The sequence below is a fragment of the Pyxicephalus adspersus genome, chromosome 7 (genome assembly GCF_032062135.1).
Source record: "Pyxicephalus adspersus chromosome 7, UCB_Pads_2.0, whole genome shotgun sequence".
NCBI lineage: Eukaryota > Metazoa > Chordata > Amphibia > Anura > Pyxicephalidae > Pyxicephalus > Pyxicephalus adspersus.
This window is the reverse complement of record NC_092864.1, coordinates 77,474,827-77,502,622: the sequence shown is the minus strand read 5'-3', so window position 1 is coordinate 77,502,622 and position 27,796 is coordinate 77,474,827. Positions and strand designations below refer to the sequence as shown.

Genomic DNA, 27,796 nt, shown 5'->3' with positions numbered 1-27,796 from the left:
CAATGGTTTACTTTTCCTTCAGCATCACAGCTCTCTGCTTCAGTGGTTTTACAAAGATGGGGTTGTATATTTCCAGTAAAAGCAGAATTACAGTTTGTCCAAAGACAGTTATAATAAAGTAACGTAATCTGTGCATCAAGAACACAAGAAAATAAATATTAGTATCCATATATTAGCCGTTATGTATTGAGATCTAAAATAATTTTGTTGCAATTAGAAGTGTGTCTCCTGTCCAAGGGGACGTTAGGTCTGTTTAACCATTTTTGGATAATTTGTGAAAAGGACACTGTTGCTTAAAGGGAAGTATTAATTTTTCATCTAACATATAAAATGTGTATAGTCATTATCAAAATTATTGGCATCCTTGCATTATACAAAACCAATCACAATTCAAAGGGGACTTTAGAGGCAGATACAACAGTGCAATATATATAAAATCAACTGATTTAATAAATTATTGTTAAAAGTGCAATTTATCAATAAAAAGCTCCTAGATTGACTAATGCAGGAGTCCTAACCCCCGATTCGTCTGGCTAGTTCACCCCCCACTTGGGGGGGGGGCGCACCGGCCAGATTGGCGGATAATGTCACCTATACGGATCGCAGGCTAAGTAAGTGTGTCTCTGGACACAACCTGCCCACTCTCCCATCGCAGGCTCAGACCTGCAATGGGAGACTGGGCGTGTTCTGGTGGGTTCTTTTAAGTGACACAGGACTCTGTAGATTCAGTGTTCCACAAGCTGCAAAAGGTTGGGGACCACTGGTCTAATGCAAATCTTCCTTGACACATTTCACAGACAAAAGTTGCTTCCTCAGAAGATTGATTGAGATATGTTTCAGTGATATAATATTTCTCATTTGTACCTCCTCATAATTCCTTGGAGCCGGCTTAAAATCAGAAAACTGGAGGTAGTCTCCAAGATCGACCAACAGCGCAGATAAATACTAATTTTAATAGTGAGATTTATCCAAGTTATTATATAATGTAATAGAGAATCTGTTTTCAATAAGGACAGAACAGGCTTATGGATGCATGAATAGAATAGTATGCAGTTATGGGCTGCTTTGCAGCGCAGGTGGATGTGGTTGATTGCATAGGCTGTTCTGCCCTTATTGAAAACGGATCTTTGAAGACTTCTTTTTGTTTTCTTTAAACAGTCAAATGATGTGCGTTACTGAAAGTTGCATTTTTGTCTCATCTGTTCAGAGGACATTCTCCCAGAAGGATTGTGGTTTACACAGGCGAATTTTAGTAAACTCCAATCTGGCTGCCATAGTGTCCCTTTTCATTTAGATGGCGATGGATAGTGCTAGCTGACACTGTTGTACCCTGTGCCTGCATATCAGCTTGAATTTTTTTGGAAGTTGAACAAGATTCTTTATCCACTATTTGAACCATTCTTTGTTGTAACATATCATGAGTCTTTCTCTTTTGTCCATGTCCAGAGAGATTAGCTACAGTGCCATGGGTTTTAAACTTATTAACGGTCTTGCGCACAGTGGACACAGGTACATTAGGATTTCTTGAGATGTAGCCTTGGGATTTCTCATGCTTTTTTTTATAATTTTGGTTTAAATAAACATAAACAGAGAAAGTGGCCCTGCCTATAATTTCAATGAAAGGTCCACCAACCCCATTGTGATTCAAGGTTCTGAAAATAAAGAGAAGAGCCGGGTTTCTTTGCAAATGAAAAGCTTAATTATATTCTTAGCGTTAACAATATGTACAATTTTCACAACAAATTGTCAAAATCACAAGGAAAACAAAGGCATCCCTAGGTGTCGCATTAGTAGGGATATGCCTTGCTGACAGACTAGACAGTCAGTCTTCTAAGTGTTGCAACAGATGTAAAAAGTTCAAAAAGTCTCTAACCCGACGCGTTTCACCAATGGGCTTCATCAGGGGGTGTGTAGAGAAAGTCCGAGCAACTGTACAACCAGATATAACAATGAATATATCATTCAAGGTACAATAAAGGTGACAACACAATGTTTTAAAAAGCATAACTGGTGGGAAATGTTTGTTACAAAAATGGTGCATAATGTCAATATATACAGTATAAATTAATTAAGATAGAATGAAGTATCAAAGTGGTATAATTGTAATCAAGTTTGATATGAAATAATACAAACTGTAAGTCATATCTAATAATGAGTTTTGGCCAGCTTATAAGCTTGGTAGCAATATAATGAGGGTAAGAGTGGGTAATAATAAAAAAAGATAAAGACTTACTGAACGGTTTTGAGAACACATAAAAAAGCGTGATCTACTGTTGGTGAGAAGACTGTGGTGCTTTGGAGAATCATTCATCTGTTTATGCATGTAACTTTATGTAGTACAGTTTAATTACAGTTATTTACCTTGAATGTAAAGGGAGTTTCTTCTTTTTACCTAGCTTCTCTTTTCCCAGGACAGCATTCACCCTACTATATGCTAAATTGTTTGCATAAGTCTATCTTTAAGCATTTAGACATCCCTTTATAGATAGGATTTATCATATCTGTACCTTGTTCTTCTGCCTAATTAAATAGCATTTATCTATTTATTTATTCATTCATTTACTTATTTACCACTTTGTTTATTTCTGGTCAATATCAACAGGTATCCAGCCTTGGTATAAGCCTCCCTGGAGGCTTTTTGTTTTTCACAATCCCAATCCAAGCTTGACCATTTCCTTCAGCATTTGGCTCCTGCAGCAGCACTGCAGTCTTCTCACCAACAGTAGATCACGCTTTTTTATGTGTTCTGAAAACCAGTAAAGCCTGTGTTCAGTAAAGCCTTTATCTTGTATTATTATTACCGATTCTTACCCTCATGATATTGCTACCAAGCTTATAAACTGGTCATAACTCATTATTAGATATTAGAGACTTAAAGTTTGTATTATTTCATATCAAACTTAATTACAATTATACATATTTGATACTTCATTCTACCTACATTAATTTATACCGTACATATTGACATTATGCACCATTTTTTAACAAACATTTTGCACCAATTATGCTTTTTAAAACGTTGTGACGTCACCTTTATTGTGCCTTGAATGATATATTCATTGTTATATCTTGTTGAACAGCTGCTCTGACTTTCTCTACGCATCCCCTGATGAAGCCCATTGGTGAAACGTCTTTGAATAGAAACTTTTTGAGTTTTTTACATCTGTTGCAACACTTAGTCAGAAAACTGACTGTCTAGTCTGTCAGCAAGGCATATCCCTACTAATGCGACACCTAGGGATGCCTTCCTTAGGATTGTATTTTTAATTACTCTTGTTTTCTTTGTGATTTTGAGAATTTGTCATTAACATATTGTTAACGCTAGGAATATATTTAAGCTTTTCATTTGCCAAGAAACCCCTGTCTCTTCTCTTTATTTTCAATACCTATAATTTTGCTTCTGAAATCCTCAGACAATGCTTTGCCCTTTTTCTTTCTCCATCAAACCTGAGCTGGCAAAAGAATAATGGTCCAAAATTCCAGTAAAGAGATGTAAGAAGACTCACTGATTGTTACAGAAAGCGATTAACATCAGTGGATATGCTACCAAGTATTAAGTTCCCCAAAATTTTGTCTAAGCTGTTTTGTCCAAGAAGTTTTGTGTAAAATGTCTCAGATTTTTTTTTCTCTGCTTCTTTCGTATTCATCCAGTGCCAACAAAGTAAATAAACATGACAATACCAAACCATGTGTAATTGCAACAATATTCTATGGAAAGTGGTTAATTTTCTGACATAAGTGCAAGAATGCCAATACTTTTTTCAGTGTTCTCCCAAGAAATTGTTTTCAGCTGGGTGGTGGAAAACTGTAGCCGGGTGTTAAAAAGTGGGCGGGTGAAGACATCTAGTTTATGCCATAGGTCTCCAGTAATCCCTATTATTGTATCAGTGTCCCATCTTCCCCCTATACTTTGTTCCAACTTTCTAATGCCTGGCTTGTTAGTATGTCCAATTTTTCCATATTATGCCCAAACTGTTCAGTAATGTTTATTTTGATCCAGCTTCCTAGTGTTCCATGTTTTAAAAGTGTAATCCCATGTGGTAGTGTAATAGTGTGATGTGGTTTAGTTCACATAGTTAGCAATAAAAAACTGGGGGGTGCAAGCAGCAAAAGAAGGTGGACGGCCTTTAGCTCTGTATCTCTCCTAGGCAGTTTTCTCTTTATCCTGCGATTATCGCTGTTTTTCTTACCAGCATTTATTATCATTATTATTATTATTATTATTAATAAACAGGATTTATATAGCGCCAACATATTACGCAGCGCTGTACAGTAAATAGGGATGGCAAATGACAGACTAATACAGACAGTGATACAGCAGGAGAGGACCCTGCCCCGAAGAGCTTACAATCTAGTAGGTGGGGGAATTTCACACACGATAGGATGGGAGATATGTAGTGGTGGGAAGTAGTGATGGTTTCAGTTGACAGAAGAAGACGGGTAGGCAAGTTTGAAAAAATGGGTTTTGAGCGCTCTTTTAAAGGAGCAGAAAGTAGGAGCAAGCCGAATAGGATGAGGAAGACCATTCCAGAGAGTTGGAGCAGCTCTAGAGAAGTCTTGTAACCGTGCATGTGATGAGGTTATGAGTGAGGAAGTCATTAGTAGGTCATTGGAGGAGCGGAGAGAGCGGAGTAAGTGAGACAATAACTGTGGAGGGATTTGAAGGCAAAGCACAGGTGCTTTAATTTGATTCTAAGGTGAAATGGAAGCCACTGAAGAGAACTCCAACGAGATGCAGCGGAAGAGGAGCTGTGGGAAGGATGGATGAGTCTGGCTGCAGCATTCATAATAGATACGGAATGATATGGAAATCCCTTTGGTTTACTATTACGCCCCTTACTCAGTGCAGACCAACTTCATCTACCCTTTATTCTACCAAATCTCTTTACACAGAACAGGTCTTGTTCTTATTTGTGGTGACTCTAACCATACCCTGTTTTCCTCCTCTTGACAGATCCACCTACTCTACTTCTTCTCAGGTCCCATCTCGTCGATTTCGTTCTTTACCCCATTGATACTCCATCAAGTTCCCTCTCCGATACATGGAGGGAACTTCATCCCACATCTTGGGATTATACATTTTTTTCCCTTCCACACCAGGTTTTTACTAAGATTGATCATATCTTTATGTACACCTTGGACCTCCCACTAGTAACCTCTGCCATGATTCTTCTAGTTCATTGGTCTGATCACTGTACTGTTTCCATCACCCTCTCTTCCTTACTTGCCTCTGGTATTTCTAGAACTTGGTCTATGAATGACTCCACCTTATCTGATCCCTCTATTTAGGACCGCATTCAAACTTTCATCCAGGAGTACCTCTTTTTCAACGCTTCTACCAATATCTCACCCACTACCCTCTGGGAGGCTCATAAACCTTTCATTAGGGGTACATTTATTCAAATTGCTGCCCAATTAAAACACGAAGGAAAGTCTAAACTTCTCTTTCTTGAGAATTAATTTTACCAGGTTTCCAAAGCCTTTCATTCCAATCCCTCCTCAGCTACTAGGGCCCCATTCTAGAACTGTGCTCAATCTCCTTCTTACCATTCAAGTTGCAGCTCAAATGTCCAGGACGACAAAAAGATTGTATTTAAGTAAAGATAAGGCTGCCTCCATGTTAGCGTGTAAACTCTGTAATCTAGATCCCTCTACTCATCTTATCAAATTGCGTACTTCATCTGGCTCCCTCACTAGTAACCTATCTACCATATTTCATATATTCCACACTCCTCCACATTCCACACTCCTTTTCTACTGTTACTTTCTTGACTCTTGACCTGATCTTGACTTCCCAACGCTGCCATCTGTTCATCTAAACCCCACATGAAACCTGGACCTGATGGCTTTATAGCCTCCTATTTTAAAAAATTCAATGAATCCTCTCCCTTCTTCTGGTTGATTCTTTTAACTCCCTTAGAGATGGTGCTAAATTATGTCCGGAATCTCAACAAGCTACTATTTATTTGTATGATCCTGAAACCACACACTGACTCTTCCCTTTGGCCTAACTTCCATCCAATATCTCTTAATATTGATATTAAATACTTTGGAAAATTTGGTCTTTCTCCTCTTTATTTAAAATCATATAAAAACATATCAGACATTAAAACATAACATTTATTAATGTCATCTCTAAAAATCACAAAATCTTCACCAAAATGGTGTACGGTTTCAGATAAATAGAAATATTTGTCCTAGAATTCTCTTTGCGGCTTAATCATCTGCTTCCTCAGGAGATAGAATAGTGGTTGCCAACCTTTTCGGCACGAAGGACTACTTAATTTACCGGCTTCGGACTGGGCGAGCACGGGGAGCGGGTTGTCACTTCCCCTTTAGTGACGTCATGATGCCAGAACCTGCCCACTCTCCCATCACAGGCTCAGACCAGAAACACAACCCCCCCACTTCCCTGAGCCTGCAGTCTGTACTGGGGACATCGTCTGTGGCTCGGGCTAGTGCGTCCCCGCAGTGGGATTTTTCTCCTGACCCCACACGGGGGCACACCGTCCAGAGCCATGGACCACAGAAAATTTTCTTCTAGATCACTGGTGTTCTGCGGACCACAAGTTCGTGACCACTGATCTAGAAGGTTTACATATTCATCACCATTAAACAATATTACATTATTCACAATATGACTTTTTTATTTCATAAAATACACTTAAATACCCTGTTAGCTCTCCTCCTCCCTCAAATCACAGGTAGCACGTCAGCGCCAACAATAAAAAGCACCAGCTACAGGAAAATTGTGAGATCATCAAAATGTCCACTTTATAAAATGTCACATCTCCTTCTGAATAAATATATTCAACATATCAGTCAGATATGGCTTGGATTGGGAATAGTTGGGGGGAGAATTATGGATAATTGTAAGGCGCTTCCCATGTTACAAACAATCATAGGATTGTGTAGTACTAAAAAAATGAAAGGATATGGCAAACAATAATGGTAAAAGCAGCAATGGTTTAAAGAGCCTGTTCACCATTGCTAGAAGTCTAGCAAACAAGATAGGGGAGTTGGAAGCCTTAATAAGTGAGGGGAATTATGACTTGGTATTGCTGAATCCTGGCTTTGTTTTTCGCATGACTGGGCTGTCAGTATTCCAGGGTTTACTCTCTTTCGTAAAGACAGAGTCAAACGAAAGGGTGGTGGTGTCTGTATGTGAGAAGTGATCTATTATATTCCAGTGGGTATCTGTTCTACAAATGAAAACTGAGAATTATATTCCAATGGGTAATAAGTTTAAGAGACTAAAATTAAAACCTATGTGGCTCACAGCTGATGTTAAAAAAGCCATAAGGAAAAAGAAAAGGGCATTCCAAAAATTTAAAAAAGTGAATGTGAAAGAAGAACCTGAGGATGGAACAAGCGATGAGGTTGAGGCATTATGGGTGGAGTTGAATGTGGGTTGAATAACACACAATTAATTATTGGAGTCTGCTATACGCCCCCCCAGTGCTAAGGAAGAAATAGAAAATCAACTACTAGCACAGATAGAAAAAGCAGCAAAAAGTGGAAGTGTTTTAATCATAGGAGATTTCAACTACCCCGACATTGACTGGAGTAATGACACTACAGGAACAGCAAAAGGGGGGAAATTTGTGAATTTAATACAAGAAAATGTTATGGTACAGTTTATAGAAGCCACAACTAGAAATGATACACTGCTGGACCTAGTTCTTTCTAACAGTGCAGAGCTTATAACACATGTGCAAATAAAAGAGAATCTGGGTAGCAGTGACCATATTATGAGTTCATGTAAGCTGTAAACAGGAAGCAAACACAGGAAAGATAAAAACATTTAATTGTAAGAGAGTAAATTTTCCATTATTAAGGGTGGCTCTCTGTGACTTGGACTGGGAGACAATTTCATCCTCAAAGAACACAGAATAGAAGGGAATGTTTCATGTCTGTTCTACAAAAGCAAACTGAAAATGATATTCCAATGGGTAATAATTTTAAGAGGCTAAAATTAAAACCCATGTGGCTAACAGCTGATGTTTAAAAAGCCATAAGGAACACGAAAAGGGCATTCCAAAAATATAAAAATGAAGGATCACCTTCATCATTTGAAACCTATAAAAAATATACCAAAAGATGTAAAAAGGAGATAAAATGTGCAAAACTTCAAAATGAAAGACAGATTGCAAAGGAAAGTAAGGCAAACCCCCCAACATTTTCAAATATATTAATAGCAAAAAAATCAGATCTGAGCATGTAGGCCCCTTAAATGATGTTGCAGGGTTGGTAACTGGGGATAAAGACAAGGCAGATTTGCTAAACACTTTTTTTTAAGTCTGTGTACACGAAGGAAAATGGCAGAGCTCAAATCCAAATTCATAATAGCAATGTCACTGTCTTAAATTAAATCACAATGGCTCAGAATTGATATGATTGAGAATCAGCTGGGAAAATTAAGGTTGACAAAGCACCAGGACCTGACATCCACGTGTCCGCTGAGGTCAGTTATTTCAAAGCCATTATTTCTAAGTTTGGTCATTGGCAAGGCACAGATGAATTGGCGTAAGGCCAATGTGGTTCCTATCTTCAAAAAAGGATCAAAGTCATTACCGGGTAACTACAGACCCGTTAGTTTAACGTCCATAGTTGGAAAGGTCTTAGAGAGTTTGGTAGAGAACAACATAGAGGAGTTTATGCTAGTAAATAATATTATAAGTTATAGTCAGCATGGCTTCAAGAAAGAAAAAAGTTGTCAAACAAATTTCTCTTTTTATGAGGAAGTAAGTAAACAGGTAGACAATGGAATAGCAGTTGATATAATGTACTTGGACTTTGCAAGTTAAGGTCAATAGGTTTAGAAAAGTCAATCTGTAAATGGATAGAAAACTTGCTTAAAGATCGCATCCAGAGAGTTGTAATAAATGATTCATAATCTGAATGGTCTAAGTGGTTAACCCAGGGTTCAATGTTGGGACCTTTATAAAATCCTCTTTAAAATCTTTATAAATGATACAGAGTTTGGGATTAAAAGTACCATTTCTGTGTTTGCAGATGACACCAAAGTATGTAATGGAATTAAATCCATACAGGATGTTTATAACTTACAAGCAGACCTGGATATACTGTTTGATTGGGCAGCCAAGTGTCAAATGACATTTAATATAGATAAATTTAACGTTATGCACTTGGGAGCTAACAACATGCATGTTTCATACCGTCTGGGGGAAATACATTTGGGGGAGTCAGAAATAGAAAAGGATCTGGGGGTTCTGGTAGATCATAGAGTTAATAACAGCATGCAATGCCAAGCTGCAATATCTAAAGCTAGTAAAGTACATTCTTGTATTAAAAGAGGAATAGACTGCAGAGATGAGACATAATCCTGCCCCTGTACAAAGCATTGGTCAGACCACATCTGTAAAATGCAGTCCAGTTTTGGGCACCAGTTCACAAAAAGGACATCGTGGAATTGGAGAGAGTGCAGAGAAGGGCAACTAAATTGATAAAAGGAATGGAGGAGCTCGGCTATGAGGAGAGATTAGCTGAACTGAATCTATTGTCCCTTGAGAAGTGATGTTTAAGAGGGGATATGATCACCCTGTATAAATATATAAACAGTCCCTATATAGAACTCTCTTCCCCAATATTCACTTTGAGATCGTTACAAAGAACAAGAGGGCACTCTTTGCGTCTGGAGGAAAAGAAGTTCAAGCTCCGGATAAGGAAGGGATTCTTCACTGTAAGGTCTGTGAAAATGTGGAATCGGTTCCCTCAGGAAGTAGTTTCAGCAACTCCTATAGATTGCCTTAAGAAAAAGCTGGATGTTTTTCTAGAAGCACAGAATATAGCTTTAAAGTAAAAATAACAATGACTGTTGGTCCAGGGAACATCAGATTGACATCAGATCATGGAATCAGGAAGGAATTTTTTTCCCCTGTTGAAGCAAATTGTACTAGGGTTTTTTTCCCCTTCCTCTGGACCAATTATGTCTTTATAGGGTTTTATATCTGTGATATGTTTATTTCCCTAGTGGTTGAACTTGATGGACTTACCTACTATGTAACTATATCAAGTTAGTTATTCTGTGTGTATTCAAGTAAGTTATTTCTGTGTTGTAGTTTACTACTCCCTATAGCTCACACAATTCCTTTAACCAAATGCACATTTTATAAACATTGATTTATATAAATATATATATAAGTTGTCAAAATCTACAGTTTGGTACATCATGAGAAAGAACCAAAGCACTGGTGAACTCAGCAACGCCAGAGAGGAGAAGAGACACACGCAGGATTGGGTATCGGGTGAGTATCTTATTTTAATTATTTTATAACACATTTGTCGTGCAGGACGCACCAACTTTTCCCCCCCAGTTTTGGGGAAGAAAAAGTGCGTCTTATACGGTAAAAAATACAATACATTTTTAGTAGACATAACGGGTGTGGTAGATTTAGAAGCAGGGTGCTGCACAAAGTCCAACATCACAGTCAGGACAGTAGAACCTGGTTTCTTTGCATTTCATCCTTCCTCTGTCATCGGTCTTTGAGCAGCAAACCACGCATATCCTTGTAGGTGCTGCCTTTTTCTGGGTTGGTGGGATGTATTCAATGAAGTGACGACCGGTCAGGCATCCTGGGTTGACAACGGTGGAAGCAGGACGTCCAGGTCTATTCATAGCCACTGATGGTGTTTGATGGTTCTTGACTATGGATTCAGAAACTGGCAATTTGAAGTCTAAATGATTCACAGGCCTCTGACTTTTTTTTTGTACAGAATGTAGGCATTCAATAGGCACTGCCCAACTACATGCCTGAAGATTTTTTTGTAGTACTTCCTTTGCTGTTTCCTCATCGCTGGGTAAAATGTCATGGCTTGGTCAACTCTGTTGACACCTCCCATGGTGTTGTAGTCAGTCACCACCTGTGGCTTCATCACTTCTTTCCAATGTTTTGTGCATACCAGAACAGTGGAGGCATCATGGACAGTATTCATAAGGCACACATCTTTCTTGTCACGCCATCTCAGGGCCATCATTTTGCCTTTCTGCTAGGCAAAATGTCTCCTGTCCTCAGCTTACCTTTTGCAAACAGTGATGGCAGGTTGCACCAGTTAGCCCTGACGGTTCCATAGGCATCTGTTCTGTGTTGCAGAAGGTACTCATAAAGCTCAGGAGAGGTGTAGAAATTGTCAGTTGTGACACAATAGCCCTGATCTAGCAATGGCTCAATGGGGGATAGCACTGAATGTTGCCTATCCATAATGGCTGTATCTGGGGTTGAACTATGTCCCTTTTCCAGTGTAAAGTACTGTATTCAGATGAGGATTTGTACAGCATATACATTTTCACACCAAATCGTGCCCTCTTTGATGGAAGCATTGATGAAAGTCTAATGGCTTACAAGGGGAGGCTCAGCTGGGTGCAGTACTGGGATTACTGCACCCAGCTGAGCCTCCCCTTCTAAGCCATTAGACTTTCATCAATGCTGACATCTCTTTCTGGCACATAGATTTGCTGGAAATTTTGTAGAATCACCTGAAGCACTTCCCAGATTTTCTTCTGTTTTGGTGCAGCATAAGTAGTCTCATCAAATTCTTAATTTTTTGAGGAGTGCAGGTACTTCATGAGTGAAAATTGGTATTCTGGCATGACTATGCCAAGGAATGGAGTGGCAGTCATTTTATTCTTAGCAAACCCAAAGTAGCACACGTTTGCATAAAAAAAAATAAAAAATAGCAAAAAATGTCAAAATTTTCAAAAAGCAAACACAAAGCAGCACACATGTTTGCATAAGCGGCTTACCTGTTTGTCTCCGCAACAATTTTTTTGATAACTTCATCGGTGAAAAACAACTTCAGGTATGCCAGGGGGTTGTTTCATTCAGCCTCAATTTTCATCCCAGGTGCGCTGGTAAATGGAAATCTTGTGGTGCTGCCTGGTCCGCATCAAGGTCAATGGGGCACCATGTGCGCACAGCACTGACCTCAGTTTCTGAATCGCCGCTCAATTCACTTTCGCTGTCTTGATGACAAATTTCCTAGTAAATCACTATCGCTCGATTTCACAAGTGACCCCAAATCGCTATTGTTGCTTTAAAATTACTCCAAAACAGTGCTTGCGCCGGCAAGATGCCTTTTGGATGCCATGTGGTCTCCAGCAATCACTCAACAAGGAACAATCAAGGTCAAAGACAAAGTGATGAAATTATACATTCAGGAAGTGATTTAAAGTCAACAAAAGGTCAGATCAAGGTCAGGGCTAATAGTGGGCAAAATGTAAATCAGGGCACTGGGCAATGATAATTGGTGCATTAAAATGTGTATTTATACTTTTATTGTGTGTTTTTATGTATGTGTTTTGTACTGTAAAAAAAAATTGAAAGCAGATTACATCGCTTCTTGCCGGGTGATGCGATGGGGATGTCCCCGCCCTTCTCACTCCCCTAGATCCACCAACAATGCTGCTTGCATCACCCGGAGGATGCGAGCATCACATTCTCCTCGTGACGCGAGCAGCTATAGTAAATTCCGGGGGTGATGCCAGCGGGAAATCGCCGCTGGCATCACCCCCCAGAATTTACTTTTGCTGATAGCATCACCAGTTAGATGTGATGTACCATGCAGAAATCGCTAGGGGGGTTAAAGCAAAGAAGTGGAATATTCTTGAATGGCCAAGTCAGTCACCTGATCTGAAGCCAGTTGAGCATGCATTTCACTTGTTGAAGATCATATTTTGGGTAGAAAGGCCCACAAACAAACAGCAACTGAAAGTCACTGCAGTTAAGGCCTGGCAAAACATTAAAAAGGAGGAAACCCAGCATCTGGTGATGTCTATGAGTTCAATACTACAGGCTGTCATTCCAGCAACGGGTTTTCAACCAAGTATTAGAAATGAACATTTTATTTTCAGCTTTTTAATTGTCCAATTACTTTTGAGCCCCTGAAATGAAGTGATTGTGTTAAAAAAGGATTTAGTTCCTCACATTTTTATGCAATCTTTTTGTTCAACCCACTGAAATAAAGCTGAAAGTCTGCGGTTCAACTTGTTGTTTCATTTAAAATTAATTGTGGTAATGTACAGAACCAAAGTTAGAAAAAAGTTGTCTCTGTCTAAATATTTATGGATCTAACTGTATAAGTGATGCGTGGTATTTGTAGTTGAATATTATTAGGTTCCTACAGGGATTATCAATTCACACTACCCCAAATGGATGATATACTCTATACCAGGGGTCTGCAACCTGCGGCTCCGGAGCCGCATTTGGCTCTTCAGCCTCCTTGTTGTGGCTCCCTTCGGCTGCTGCGGGGAGATCCCTATCCAGAGGAGGGGGATTCCCTATCCAGTGTTCTAATGAAAAAAATTTACCAGTGAAATAAATCTACCACAGGGCGTGTACAAATGGGTGTGTACAATGACATCCCCCTCCTTTGAACCCCAATTCCTCTGGAATGGGGAGATGTACAAAACTAAAAATGTAGGTGCAAGTGGGGGACACCTGTGACTAACACCCCCTAAAATTTAATTGTTAGGCTATCATCAGAACATAAAGAACTCTGCCCATCAAAAAAATCTACCATTACACATTGCTGGAGGCACCTGAACCCCAATTTCTCTGGAACAGGAAGGGGGTACAGGTGAACAAAATTAGAGGTGCAAGTGGGGGACACCTGTGGCTAACACCTCCTAAAAACTCCACCCATCAAAAAAATCCTACCCTGTTACACATTGTTGGAGGCTTTTAGCACCTAAACCCCAGTTTATCTTGAAACGGGGGTACAGGTGAAAAAAAAGTACGGGACACCTGTGGCTAACACCTCCTAAAAATTCAAAAAACTCCGCCTATCAAAAAAATCTACCCTGTTACACATTGCTGGAAGCATCTAGCATCTGAACCCCAATTTCTCTGGAACGGGGGGGGAGGCGGTACAGGTGACCAAAATAGAGGTGCAAGTGGGGGACACTTATGGCTAACACCACCTACAATTGAATCGCTAAGGCATCGTCAGAAAATAAAGAACTCTGCCCATCAAAATAATTTACCCTGTTACACATTGCTGGAGGCTTCTAGCACACAAACCCCAATTACTCAAGATTGGGGGGTACAGGTGAACAAAATTAAAGCTGCAAATGAGGGAGACCTGTGGCTAACACCCCTTAAAATTTAATCGCTAAGGCATCGTCAGAACATAGAGAACTCTGCCCATCAAAAAAATCTACCCTGTTACGTTAGAAGCCTCCAGCTTCTAATGTAACAGGATGATACGTTAGAAGCTGGAGGCTTCTAGGGGCATAGTTCAGTGTTTAATTTATTTCAAAGTAGGCCTACACATGCACACTTGTTCTAACAGGTAAAATTTAAAAAATATTAAAACTTTTAAAAGTTTATAAACTGTGTTATGTTTTGTGGCTCCAGACTATTTTTCTTTAGTGGAAGAGGAGGCAAAATGGCTCTTTTGATAGTAAAGGTTGCTGACCTCTGCTCTATACCTAATATTTCATCCATCCCTAACTGAGAATCAGTTGTATTATTTTGAATACCAGTACTTGTAATACATACAAAATCTCACATTATTTTACTCCTATTGATTCACTACCACACCATCTTCTAGCCATATCCGTGAGAATAATTTTTACCTTACTGTGAATTTATGCCACTTGGATGAGTCTGTTTGGTTTCCTCTTAAGTGTGTGACGAAATGGACCTGTTTGTGTCCTTTCTAGGGTTAAAGCTTTTAGTGTCCCAGTTTTGGCTGCACCCTTCTCCACATGCTGTAGACACGGAGACGTACAAGCCATGTGATATATACACATGTTCAATATACAACTTTTACTGCACCTACACTTAAATGGTTACATAGCTAGGTTGACAAAAGACCATCAAAAGTCCATCAAGTTCAACCAGTAGGGAAATAAACATATCCCAGATAGAGACCCTATGAGTAATTTATTTTTTTTTTTTTTTGTGTGTGGATCACAGCACCTACTTATTATGCACCTACTTATATCAACAGTTGATCCAAAGGGAAAAAATACCCGAAACAATGTCCTTCCTGATCCCATTAGGCAATCAGATGTTCCCTGGATCAAAAGACTCTGTTGTCCTAACTTTAAAACTGCAATACCCAGTTAAATTGTGTGCTTCTAGAAAAGCCTCCAGCTGTTTCTTAAAGCAATCTATAGTATTTGATGAGACTACTTCCTGAAGGAGCCTATTCCATATTTTCACAGACCTTACTGTTAACAACTCCTTTTTTTAAATTTATTTAGAGAAATTAAGTATACAACATCCAGAATATTAAAGCATGCACATATCAGTTATTATAACATAGGTGTTTGGGTAAACATATTACAAAACAAAAAAAAGAAGAAAAAGAAAAAAATTTAGATGGAGTCAACTATATGATATGGTCACATTTTAGGAGAGGAGGAAAAAATAATTCACATACACGATTACGGATTATAATAGTACTTGGGTATCATTATCAAGCATATTGTGTAGTTTGTAGATCCCTATTTAATGTACAGCGCTGCGTAATATGTTGGCGCTATATAAATCCTGTTTAACAATAATAATACCATGAAGGTGGAGATAATTTTTTGTTTAATATTCAATGTAAGAGTTACATAAGTCAGGTTGAAAAATGATAGAAAGTCCATCAAGTTCAACCACTAGGGAAATAAACATATCCCTGGTATAAAATCCTATGGACATAGATGATACAGAGAAAGGCAAAAAACACCCTGGTACAATTTGCTCCAACAGGGGAAAATAAATTTCTTCTTGATTCCATGAGGCAATTGGATGTTCCCTGGATCAACAGTATGTTCACTTTTAAAGTTTTAATACCCAGGTATATTCTGTGCTTCTGCAAGTGCCCTCTTGTTCTTTGTAACAATCTTAAAGTGAATAGTTGGGAAGAGAAGTGTGTATATATATATATATATATATATATATATATATATACACACACACATATACACAGGACGATCATGTCCCTCTTAAACATCTCTTCTCAAGGGAGAATGGATTCAGTTCAGCTAATCTCTCCTCATAGCTGAGCTCCTCCATTCCTCTTCCACTGTTCCACTATCCTTTTTGTGAACTGGTCCCAAAAACTGGAATGCATACTCCGCATGTGTTCTGACTTTGCTTTGTACAGGAGCAGGATAATGTCTCAATCTCTGCAGTGTATTTATTTTATTACAATAAAGTACTTTGCTAGTTTTAGATATTGCAGCTTGGCATTGCATGCTAATATTAGGTCTGTGATCTACCAGATCCTTTCTATTTCTGAGCCATTTTGGCTCATTTAAGGGAATGACATTGCTGTTAGTGATTTGGGCTTCAGCTCTGCCATATTCCTTTGTGTACACAGAGCTAAAAAAAAGTGTTTTGTAAATCTGCCTTTTCTTTATCCCTAGTTACCAACCCAGAGACATCCTTTAAGGGGGCTACATGTTCAGATCTGATTTTTTTGCTAATAATATATTTAAATCAATTTTTCGAGTTTGCTGTACCTTCTTTTTGCAATCTGTCTTTCATTTTAATGTTTTGCACATTTTATCCCCTTTTTACATTTTTTGTTATATACTTTATAGTTTTCAACTGATGAAGGTGATCCTTCATTTTTAAATTTTTGGAATGCCCTTTTCCTATTCTTTACGGGAGCTAAGTCCCAATTGGAAGGAGGGCAATGGAAAAATATAGGCATAATGAAAAATTTTTTTGGTAATTTCCCTTTACATGGCCGAAAATAACACTGGCCAAGCTCTACGAAAGTCCAGTAATATGTCGGATGACATTCTGTTTGATCCATCTGCACAAACCAGATTGTCTGGTCTCGTAGTGTAGGTGAATGCAGTATGTTGGGTATACATATTACATTGCTTTCCTAGCTGGTGATTGCAACTTATCTATCGGATTATTTTTAATAACTGCCGATAGATAAGAATTTAGTTGTAGTTATAAAATTTGTTCCTCAAATAGGGATAGAGTGAGAGAGAGAGAGTGGCAATTGTGGAGTGAGAAATCATTTCGTCAGGCAGTTAACACAAGCTTTGGTTTTCATAGGTCGAAATTCCCTTTCATCTTTCTTTGTGGGTTCCTTAAAAATCTAGAAGAAGTCTAAATTCTGTCATAGTGGAAGTAACAGGGAAGAGTGACTGTTCAGTGAGAATCTGAATCTTAATCTGTGCCAAACAAACAGCATGAATGTAGCAGAGGGTTCTGAGTGACCTCTGCAGGCAACAGCTCTTTGTGTATGTGCATGAGGTTGTTCAAGCTGTTTCATGTAGCCAGTCCTGCATGTATCTTGTAATTGTTGCCCAATTATACAACTCATCATTGGGAAAGTTAAGGCTTTTGATTTTTCAAGGTTTATCGCAAAGCCTGAAATAGACCCATAATGCGACAATAAGAGGAAAATAGCTGGTAAACTATGTTTTGGCCTAGCTACATAGGGGAGTAGATCATTTTCCTGTTACCGATGAGTATCTCTTTAAAAATCTAGGGCCAAGTTTAACAATATAGGGGGACAAAGGATAATTCTTGCGGCTTCCTCTAGACAAAGAAATAGGGGCAGAGAGTACCCCATTAGTAAAAAGTTACGTCTATAGGGGTATCTAGGGCCAACTTTTACAATATGGAGGCCAAAGGAAAATCCTTGTGGCTTCCTCCAGACCTCCATTGTGGAAAGTTTCTCTCGCACAAAGCCTAGTTGGTGAAAGGTAATTAATGAAGGCAGAATTTCTGCAACCTATTTGCCATCAGTTTTGCTAAGATTTTGTAGTCACATATTGGCAATGAAATAGGCCTATACAACATCACTAAAGAAGGATCAGGATAGTATGGGCCTCATTGAAATCTGGAAATGGAGTGTTGTGTGTCACAGTCAAATTATAAACCTCTGCAAGTAGAACTCCATAGAATAACCAACTGGGCCTAGTGATTTATGACCGGCCATTGTGCCAATCGTCCTCTGAATCCCCTCGATGAATTTTTCCCCTCTAGTAATGGAGGCATTCAAAATTTTTCATTGCTCTGAGGACAATTTGGGCAGCCTAGCCCTTGCCAGAAGTTGATTTAAAACATCTGGGTTAGAGGGCAAAGCTGTAGCAGTAGCTTTCAATTTTTTTTAGGATTTTATCCTGGCAGTTTTTACAGTAGAGGACTGAGACTCTTTAACTCTTAAAATATATTGTTTGGGCCCTGAAGGCCTTGTTAATTCCCAACAGGGATCCCTATTTATTGCCCCATCTGTAAAATCTATTTTTAAGAAATAGAAGGCTGGTTTCTGCCTTAAAGGCCACATAGGCGTTGAAGCATTTAACTTCATCCTGCCACACCTATTTGGACTCAATAGTTCCTTGTTCAAGGTAATCCCTATCTGCTTCCACTACATTGTCCTGGAGCTCAGTAAATTTAGATTGGTACTCTTTGCGCTTTTGGTGGGTGTATTCCATGATATATCCCTAAAGCACTGCTTTCATTGTACACCACAATAGTACTGAAGAATCCCAGTGCTCCAGTTATCATCAACACTGTTGGCCTATTGGTGGTATAATCAGCTGTTTTAGCCAAATGACACAGGAATCTTCAGGACACAGTTTTAGTAAGTGATCTGGAGTGTCTCAAAATCAACAGGACATTCACATGATTCGAAAGAGTGAATTCAGGTATAGATGCCCGAAAACTCTGGAAAAGAGGGATTGCCCCACAAATATGTAATCGATCCTGGAAAAAGAGGTATGCGCCTTGGAATAGCAAGTGTAATTGGGTTCAGTGGAATTAAGAAGTCTCCAGGCATCCACTATAGAACACTGTGATAACAAGCTGCACAGCTCTCTACAGGAGGAATTAGACAATCTGGTAGAGTGGAGGATCTATCAAGTGCTGAGTCGATTGTTGAATTAAAATCACCTGCCAAAATTAGATTAGGATATAGACTTTCTGGCAGTTTCTGAGAAAAGCAGTTCATTGAAAAATGTGGACGGGTTATCTGCAGAGGCATAAACAGTGCATAATGAATAAGTTGTTCCTGCTAACTCCAAAACCAAACTATCGTATTTGCGTTCGACATCAAATTCCATGGACAGCACTTGATATGGTATATTTTTGTGGAGCAAAATCGCTACTCCCCTTCTTTTGGATTTATAGGTAGTGGTAAAGACCTCTCCTATCCAAGAATCCTGCAAAGTAGCCCTGTCTGCCTACTTCTAATGTGTTTCTTGTAAAAAAAAAATCAGATTTACGTTTTGGACAAAGCAAATTTTTTTTTGCTTTTGAGGGCTAATGAGACTAGCCACATTCCAGAACAAAAAATTTAACTTTGCCTGGGAAATTATTTTAATATTCAGTCTATGGGGTATGGAAGACGTCATGGTAATAAACAACTAAGTAATTTAGCAGAGTCCACTTTACATCATGGTCCCAGGGAGCCCTGTTTTGACCCTAATACTAACACAGATTTGGCCACATCATTCACATTACCCATCATAAATCTCTAAAATCAATGGTAACTCCACCATTTTGAACATGAACCAAAATGCCAGGGGGTGGTATACTAGATAAATGTAAATAGTAAACAAAAATAATGATATTAAAACAAAAAAGTAAAAGAACAAGCAGGCATAATAAAAAAGACAAGAAGATGGTTTCATAAAACAAGGAAAATGCTATATAGGTAAAACCTTGTATAGCTCTCCCAGAGTAGGGAGGCAAGAACCGTGGAAGTAATAAAAACCCATGTCAATCTCGCATACATTCATCCATTGTTTAGGTGAGTTAAGGAGAGGCCTGTTTAGACTGAGATATGAAGCTGAAAGCTAGCTGTAGATTTTCAAATATTTTCGTTTAACCTCCCCAAGTAGCACGCAGTTTATCAGGGTATATTAAGGCGAACTAAGCACCCATTTCCACTAAGCGGCAACATACTGGGACAAAATGTTTTTCTTCTGGGCAACAGATGTGAAGAAATCCACTCACTCACACACTCTTAGTTTCCTCTGCTTGTGGTACAGTTTCCTTGTCTAAGAAGTGGAAAAACTTTACAATAACTGGTCTCGGCCTTTGACTACTTGTGGGTCGGTCTGGACCAATGCGGTGGGCTCTATCAAAGGCTCTAGCTGTCAACGGGGAAATGTTCAGGGCCAGCATAACATCTACAGATAGATACTTGAGCAAGTCCTGATCCTTGTATTCCTCAGGAATTCCAATAAAACTGAGATTAGGTTGACGACTACGGTTTTCCAAGTCCTCCAATTTCTTCTCCATGGAAGCAATTAGGGTAGCTTGTGTGTTTAGCTTGCCTTATGACTCTAGAGCCTGATCCTCCAAATCACTGACCCATTGCTCCAATTCTACATCTTTCGTGGTGTTAGAGAAAATATTTGCCAATGCCGCGTCAGTAGTTTTATATAGTGCATCAATTTTTTTTTTGTTTTTTGTGGGTTCTGTTTTGCAGTATGCTTGCAAGCAGTGTTAGAGGGTGTGGCCTTACCAACATGGCCTCCCGCTTAGGTGGATAAGAATAGTATCAGGTAAACGCAGGGTGGCGCCGAATCTAGAAGATAGGGTTGGACCTAGGTACACAGTCACGATGCTTCAGACACTGTCAGTAGCCTTCCAAAATGAATTGATCACCACCTTCAGTAATAATGGGGTCATCAAAAAAAACACCCAAAAATTTATGTTGAGCTTCAGGTGAAAAAAAAAAATATTGTTGAATTACCGCTGTTAAATCAGATGCCTCCAGTCTCCATTTCTCTGCTCCCCAAGTGTCTCATACAGAAGCCAGACACTGGGTCATCAGCAGCTTGCAGGGGGTGGGGTAACCCTGGTAACCCCGCAGCTGCAGCAGCTTGGCTCCCTGGACTTCTTATACTCTCCCTTAGGGGCCGAGGCCAATTCAGCATATTTTGGTGATCCAGACCATGATCCCTGGAAGCTCTGTGCAGATGCAGCTGCCTCAGTCTGCACAGCTCCAAAAGTCCCCTAGAATCCCTTCTTTAGCTGTAGATTAAATTTATTTTCCTCCAGACACAAAGAGTGCCCCCTTGTTCTTTGTAATGAGGGTTCTCTATATGGACTATTTATATATCGTGATCATATCCACCTGTGAACATCTCAAGTGAGAATAGATTCAGTTCAGCTAATCTCTCCCCATAACTCAGCTCCTCCATTCCTTTTATTAGTTTAGTTGCCTTTCTCTGCACTCTTTCCAGTTCCACACGCTCCTTTTCGGGAACTGGTGCCCAAAACTGGACTGCCGATTTTAGATGAGGTCTGACCAATGCTTTGTAAAAGGGCAAGATTATGTCTCTATTTCTACAGTTTTATCCTTCTTTCATTACAGGTAAGGATTAAGGAAATAACAGGAGGTAAAAAAGGAGCAGTATTACACCCATAATGTACAACAATCTTGTCTCGGAACATCAAAACAATGGTACATCAGAAATCTCACAGAAGTGCTTAAAAAATCACAACCTCATTACAAAATAATCCGGTCTTGGATATGCATTGTTATATTTATCAACTTTATTGCATAACGTTTGTAAGCAACTAACATTTTGAGGTCTAGCTTACGGCAACTGTACTTAATACCAAAAATGGGGAAGATCAGCATTAGGTGCAACAGGGAAACAATGTGAAAAACACCAACAAGGAAGGGAAGGGGGTAAGGGAAACGGTTCCTCCAATGAGATTCAGATCACATTATGCTCAATCCATGAGTCACATTTTTTATAGAAAGTACCTATTTTTTTTCATGGTGCATGTTAATTTATCATTCATTATAATCCAGTTTATTTTCTTTTTGGTGACGTCCAAAGGGATGTTACTTGCTTTCCAGTAGCACACTATAGTTATACAAGCTGCTAGAGAGATGTAGGACATTAGTCGGGCTGCAGGTTTTGGTATTGAAATGTCTGACTTGGAACTAGTTTAGGTAGATTGAAGTAAATTCTTATCCAAAATCTTTGAACCCAGGGACAACACCACTAGACGTGAAGTGGATTACCTTTTGATAAGAGGCAGTAGACAAATGAGCCTCTTGTAGACCCAATGGGCCTGATTTGGTAAAGCTTTCCAAGGCTGGAAAAGATACACTTTTTTGGTGATCCGACAGACCTGGAATGGATTTCCTAAAGTCATTTGATATTTGTTAGCAAATGTTTTTAATCCTGGACCAGATCCATTCCAGGTTTTTGCATCACCCAAGTTCACTGATGAAAGTGTATCCTTTCCATTCTTGGAGAACTTTAATAATGCAGACCCAACACATCAAGTTCTCTCCAGCCCCCTTTTGGTGGGTGGGACACCCACCAAAAGCTGTCATCTGTTCGGAGGATTCCAGCTGTTGATAGAAGCCGGGCAGGGGGAGAACAGCACTGCTAGGATGAAATTGGGACACAGGCTGTCCCTCCCTCATCTGATAGCTCGTGCTGAATCTTCTTTTGAAAAATAAAAACCATTGTGTAAAAATGTATCCCGTTGACGTGTGTAATGACGTCATCGGTAGCAAAATAGCTCTGTGTGTAACTGCATGTCATAAATGCAGCTTTAAAACTTTTTGTGTACAAACCTTCATATCTCCTAAACCGTATGTCATAGTGACTTGAATTTTCAGGGTGCACAGGGAACACTCATAGTTAGTGATAACCACAGTTTCAGCAGCCCAGCTTTTAAGAATTTCAAGATATGCAGATCAGAATTGTAAAAACTTGTGAAAATACAACAGTGGGGTTGCTGTTTCAAAAGCAAGTGGGCCTTGGAGTCCTTAATTGAAAATGCAAATTGGTGACCCCTGGAACCACTTACATAGCAAGGACCAATGGGATGGGACCCCTAAATTGATACCTACCTGTCACAAATCTATAACTGTCATACTATGTTACCGTGTTCTGCTTCTCTTCTTTGAATCCCAATTTTCCTAGAATGATGGCGTGTGAAAAACAGAAAATGTAGGTGTAGCGGGGGACACCTTTGGCTACCCCCCCAAACTAAATTTTCATTACTATGGTATTATCAGAACATGAAAAACTCCAAAATTAAAACACACTGCCCTGTTACACATTACTTCCCACTTCTAACCCTTGAACCACAATATCTCTGGATTGGGGTGATAAAAATGAAAACGTGAGGGAAACGTCTGTGGATAACACCCCTAAAATGCCATCATTATGGGTATATTAGAACATAAAAACTCTGCCTATCAAAATGATTTGGGGTTCAGGTACTGGTAGGGTAAGTCATGTGTAACAGGGCAGTGTGTTTTGATGGGCAGTTTTTTATGTTGTAATATTGCCATGGTGATGAAAGTTTGGGTGCTGTTAACCACAAGTGCCCCCCACTTGCACCTATAATTACCTGTACCTCTCTGTTCTAGAGAAATTAGGGGTCAAGGTAGGGAAGCAGACAGTTTGTTTGGCAGAGACTTAAGTTCTAATATTGCTATGCTAATTAAATTTTAAGGGGGGTTATACACAGGTGTCCCCCTCTTGCACCTACATTTTCAGTTTCCTGCACCTCCCCAATCCAGGTAAATTCGAATTTGAAAAAAAACAGAAGCAGTTACATATTCAGTAAGGTTGAAAAAAGTCCATCAAGTTCAATCACTAGGGAAATAAACATATCCCAGATAAAAATCCTATAGGTAATACTTAATTTAAATTAATATTAATTTAAATATTTATTTAAATTTTTGTGTGTGTGTGTGCGCGCGTATCACAGCATCTAGTTTTAATATGTTCACAGTTAAAAAAAAATTGTGATCGGACAGGTCCTTTATTGCAGAATGGGAAGGCAATACCAAATAAGCATATCTTCCTCATTGCAATTTTTTTTAAATACACTCCCCTGTCCGTCTTTTGTCACGGGCACCTCCATCTTCTTCCTTTTCCTCTCCCTGTGCGCAGGAGTTCATGGCAGGACTGGGAAGCAGTCTGCATTTAGGCAAGTATGTGTGATGTATTGCAAAAGGAGCATCTCCCCTTTTCCAGTAATGAACTTACCTGTTTACTGTTTTTTTTCTCTTCTGAATGATAGTTCCGCTTTAACATTACTATATAAGTATGACTGGAACATTTAGACTAGTGCATTCTGGACACCAAAATATTATCTTAGGGGTAATCCTACATAATTCTCATTGAAGTCAGTGGACTACCAAAAAAGTACTTGCTTGTTTTTTATTATAAAAGTAGAAGGGTTTTAGGAACAGAAATCACAAATCAGGGTATGTGGCTAGAATGTTTGATCTTGACTAGGTCCTTAAAAACTGTTAAATTTTGATGATGTTAAGCTTCCACAAAGTAGAATATTCCTCAGTGCTAATTTTCCGCATAAAATGCATAATAGCTGGCTAGTTGCTAAAGTTATTTTGTAATGGCAATTTCTAAATGTCCCAGAGCCGGTCTGTCTCAAATGTCCTTCCCAGAGCCGGCACTCAAGGCGCCGCCATCTTCGTCTTTTCTTCCGGGTTCTTCATCCTGCGTCACCTGATCTCGCTCCTGGGTCAGGTGACGCACATGTGTGAGATAAGCAAGTTTTTCTCTTTCAGCATAAAGGCCCCTTCTGCGCATGCCCGAGATGCTTGGGCATGCGTAGAAGGAGCGTCCATGATCCTCCTGGGATGCCTGACGTAGGTATCCCAGGGGGCTTTGCACTCCAGTTAACTCTCGATCAATTAGGGGGTGGTGCTGCACCCTTTTTTTTTTTTTTTTTTTTTTTTTTTTTTTAAAAAGGGTGTTGCACTTAAAATAAAACAAAACAGAATTTTCACCCTTCAATAAAAGGGTTCTCTACCCTTTTATGTAAAGTGAAAATTCTGAGTATAGGTATGCTTTAATGACTGTTATAAACTCAAAAGTATTATATTTCCCTAAACATGCACAACTCCCAAGTATAGCATTTTCAAATGCAAGAAGAATAACAATGTGCCCATGGTTAAAAAAAAAAGATTTAAATGTGCATATATTTTATTAATTTTGTGATCTTGTGATGTATTGGAGGGCCTAGAAAGGGTTGTGTCCATACTTTTTGCTGGAAGGTTTGTTTATTTCAACAAAAATCATAGGACAGGTTGTAGAAGGCAGGGCTGTTATCCTTAATGAAATGTATAGATAATGTAACTACAAAAAGGAAAAAAATGACAAAACTAGGAACTGGTAGCAGAGCAAAAGGCAAGATTTAGCAGCTTTACCTTGGTGATTGTAACAATTATAAAAATACTGTGCCTGATTTTTTTTTTCCTTCAGTGATTGTTGTTTTAGGATGACTTTTTATCCCAGGTCTGATTAATTCTGTTTTTTTCTTTTTTTTTTTTTTTTTTTACTACTTGCTATCCCATCAATGCTGATTCTTATCCCAATGCAGTCTCATGTAAGTTTATCATTTCTATATATGTGCATGCCTTTTATTTAGCTGGTAAGCTTTAGTGAACTGAATGCAATAATCCAGCAAAACCTTCTTACTGGAGAATGCATTTATATGTCTGTGCTTCCAATTATGCAGTGTCCTATTTTAGGTTCTCCCTATGATCCTAGTAGGTCTTCTGCTTAACCTTGCCTTTGTGTGGGATGGGAATTTTTAATTCTTGTGGTCTCTAAAGATTTTTTGATGCACAAAACAATGTTTTTAAGGGTTATCTTGGGGCCAGAAGCCAAAGAAACCCTCACATTGCACAACTTATTGGTTTTTGGAAAACATGGCTGTGCCCAATCCCTTAATTTGTAATTACAATTAAATTAAAAAAAGTGTTTTTTTCGGTAAATATTTATTAACAAAACCAGTTTCATACAAGTCCACAGTAGTGGTAAAACTTATCCCAATATAAGTAAAGGTTTTCAGAAGTCTCAGCTCCTTAAAGGTACATGGGTTTTTTTGAGACTAAATATTGCCACTTTTAGCGCTTATAATAAGAAATATAATACTTTCGATTCCCAATGCTTTTCGCACATTTAAGATAAGTCGTCTGATTTAAGGATTGCAATATATGTCCTGAAAAATTGTGAACCAACACAAAATGTGAACATTTGTATCTTATGAATACCATACATAAGATAATGAGAAAAGCAATGCTGGTAGTAAATAGGTAAACATGAAAATTAATATTGCAGCTCTTGGCTTAGTACTTATGGGTTGATTGAATTGGGTAATAGAATGAAATGTCATATCGGTATGAATCAAATTATGTGTAATATGTATTTATTTAGTGATAAAGTATTATTAAGCCACATATGAAGGCATTAAATTTATCAAGAATAGGTAAAATGTTATGCCAGTGATTGAAAGTATGCTGACAGTATTATGAGTGAATTAAAAGAAGGGGTGTATTGGATATTGTCAATAGGCAGGAGAGTTCATGAATATTTAACATCTTCAGAACTTTTTGCATATTTATCCCATTGTATTATTAGGACAAATATGCTACCAAATCTATCACAATATGTAGCCATAGAATATGGTTAGAGTAACTTAAATTTCTAAAAGAGTCCTAGATTAGAGGGTAAGTCCAGAAAAACCGAAAGCATATATGTTGATCCAGTAACAAGTATGCCAGGGAAGGGCAAGATATGAAATGATAAAAATAAAATAAATGAAAAAATCCCAATGTTTAAGTAGTAGAATGATAAGTCTGCAGGAGTTTAAAAAGTATTTTTGTGGTGAGTGACTTGCCAAATAACGAGGGAAATTATCTTGAACTAGTTCTGCAAGGTGAGCTGGTAGGAGGATATGATATCTTTAAATCACAGAAGAATATTGGCAGCATGTTTAGCTGCTGTCTGCTGAATTGTCATACAGCAATGAAGCAGCCTGGATGCCCCTCCCCCCCATTATATTATAGACTGGCTGTCCAGGCTACTATGAAGTTCTATTTGTAAGTGTAATGTTTGTGCACACTGTGAAAAAGGGCGCATGCGCAATGTTCTTTCATTACTCCCACCCCCCATCTATCCACGGTCTGCTCAGATCCCCACAGTAAACCCGGGCGGAGCAGTCAGACCGGGTGTTTGTGGGGATTGGCAATTGACAATAGTGGTTGGAGGGGCTGAGGAGGACAGGAGTGTCAGCAGGAGCCGGCATCTCCCGTCGTATTTCAACACCAGCATGGCAATTGCCAGTGTTGTGCGCCTCATAAGCTGATAGTGTTACAGCGGGGAAAACAGATAGGGCGACATTAAAAAGGATTGAAAAAAATAAAGGATGATTATGAGTAGAAAGAACTTTTATGACAAAATGATTAGAAAGGGTGTATAGTGGGGCAAAAATAAATATGTTTGCGGACTATATAAGAAGTTAGGATAAAGAATAAAGAAAGTTTTAATTTAGAAATAAACTTTAGTTAAATCAGTGTTTTTTATGTATTGTGTTGCTATATGAGATGAGCCTGCAATGTTTTTGAATCATGTATGAGTAGAATAAGTGTTGAATTCTAGGGAAAATTGTTATGATATGGTTGATGCAGAATACCTCGCTAAATATCACACTTCTATTCAAGGTTATAATGGTACCAGATACAATTAATTACAGTGAAACAAAGATGTTACATATAAAGATAATGTTATACTCAGCTAGATATATCACAATCGTTTAACTGTTAGAGTCAAGTAATCAGACATCGAAATTACCGTATTTTTTGCCGTATAAGACGCTCCGGAATATAAGACGCACCCAATTTTAAAGGAGGAAAATCTAGCAAAAAAAGATTCTGAAAGATTATTCCCCTTCTGATCACTCATGTGCCATTCATATCGGTATTCCCCTTCTGATCACTCATGTGCCATTGATTTTCCCCTTCTGATAACTCTGTGCCATTCAAATTCCCCTTCTGATCACTC

The 27,796-nt window shown here is 38.7% G+C and overlaps 1 protein-coding gene across 6 annotated transcripts in view; it reads left to right on the top strand.

Moving 5' to 3' along the window:
- The window catches only part of CLEC16A (C-type lectin domain containing 16A), a 333,014-nt gene that overhangs the window by 55,387 nt on the left and 249,831 nt on the right, over positions 1-27,796 (top strand). The gene's annotated exons all lie outside the window — the stretch shown is intronic.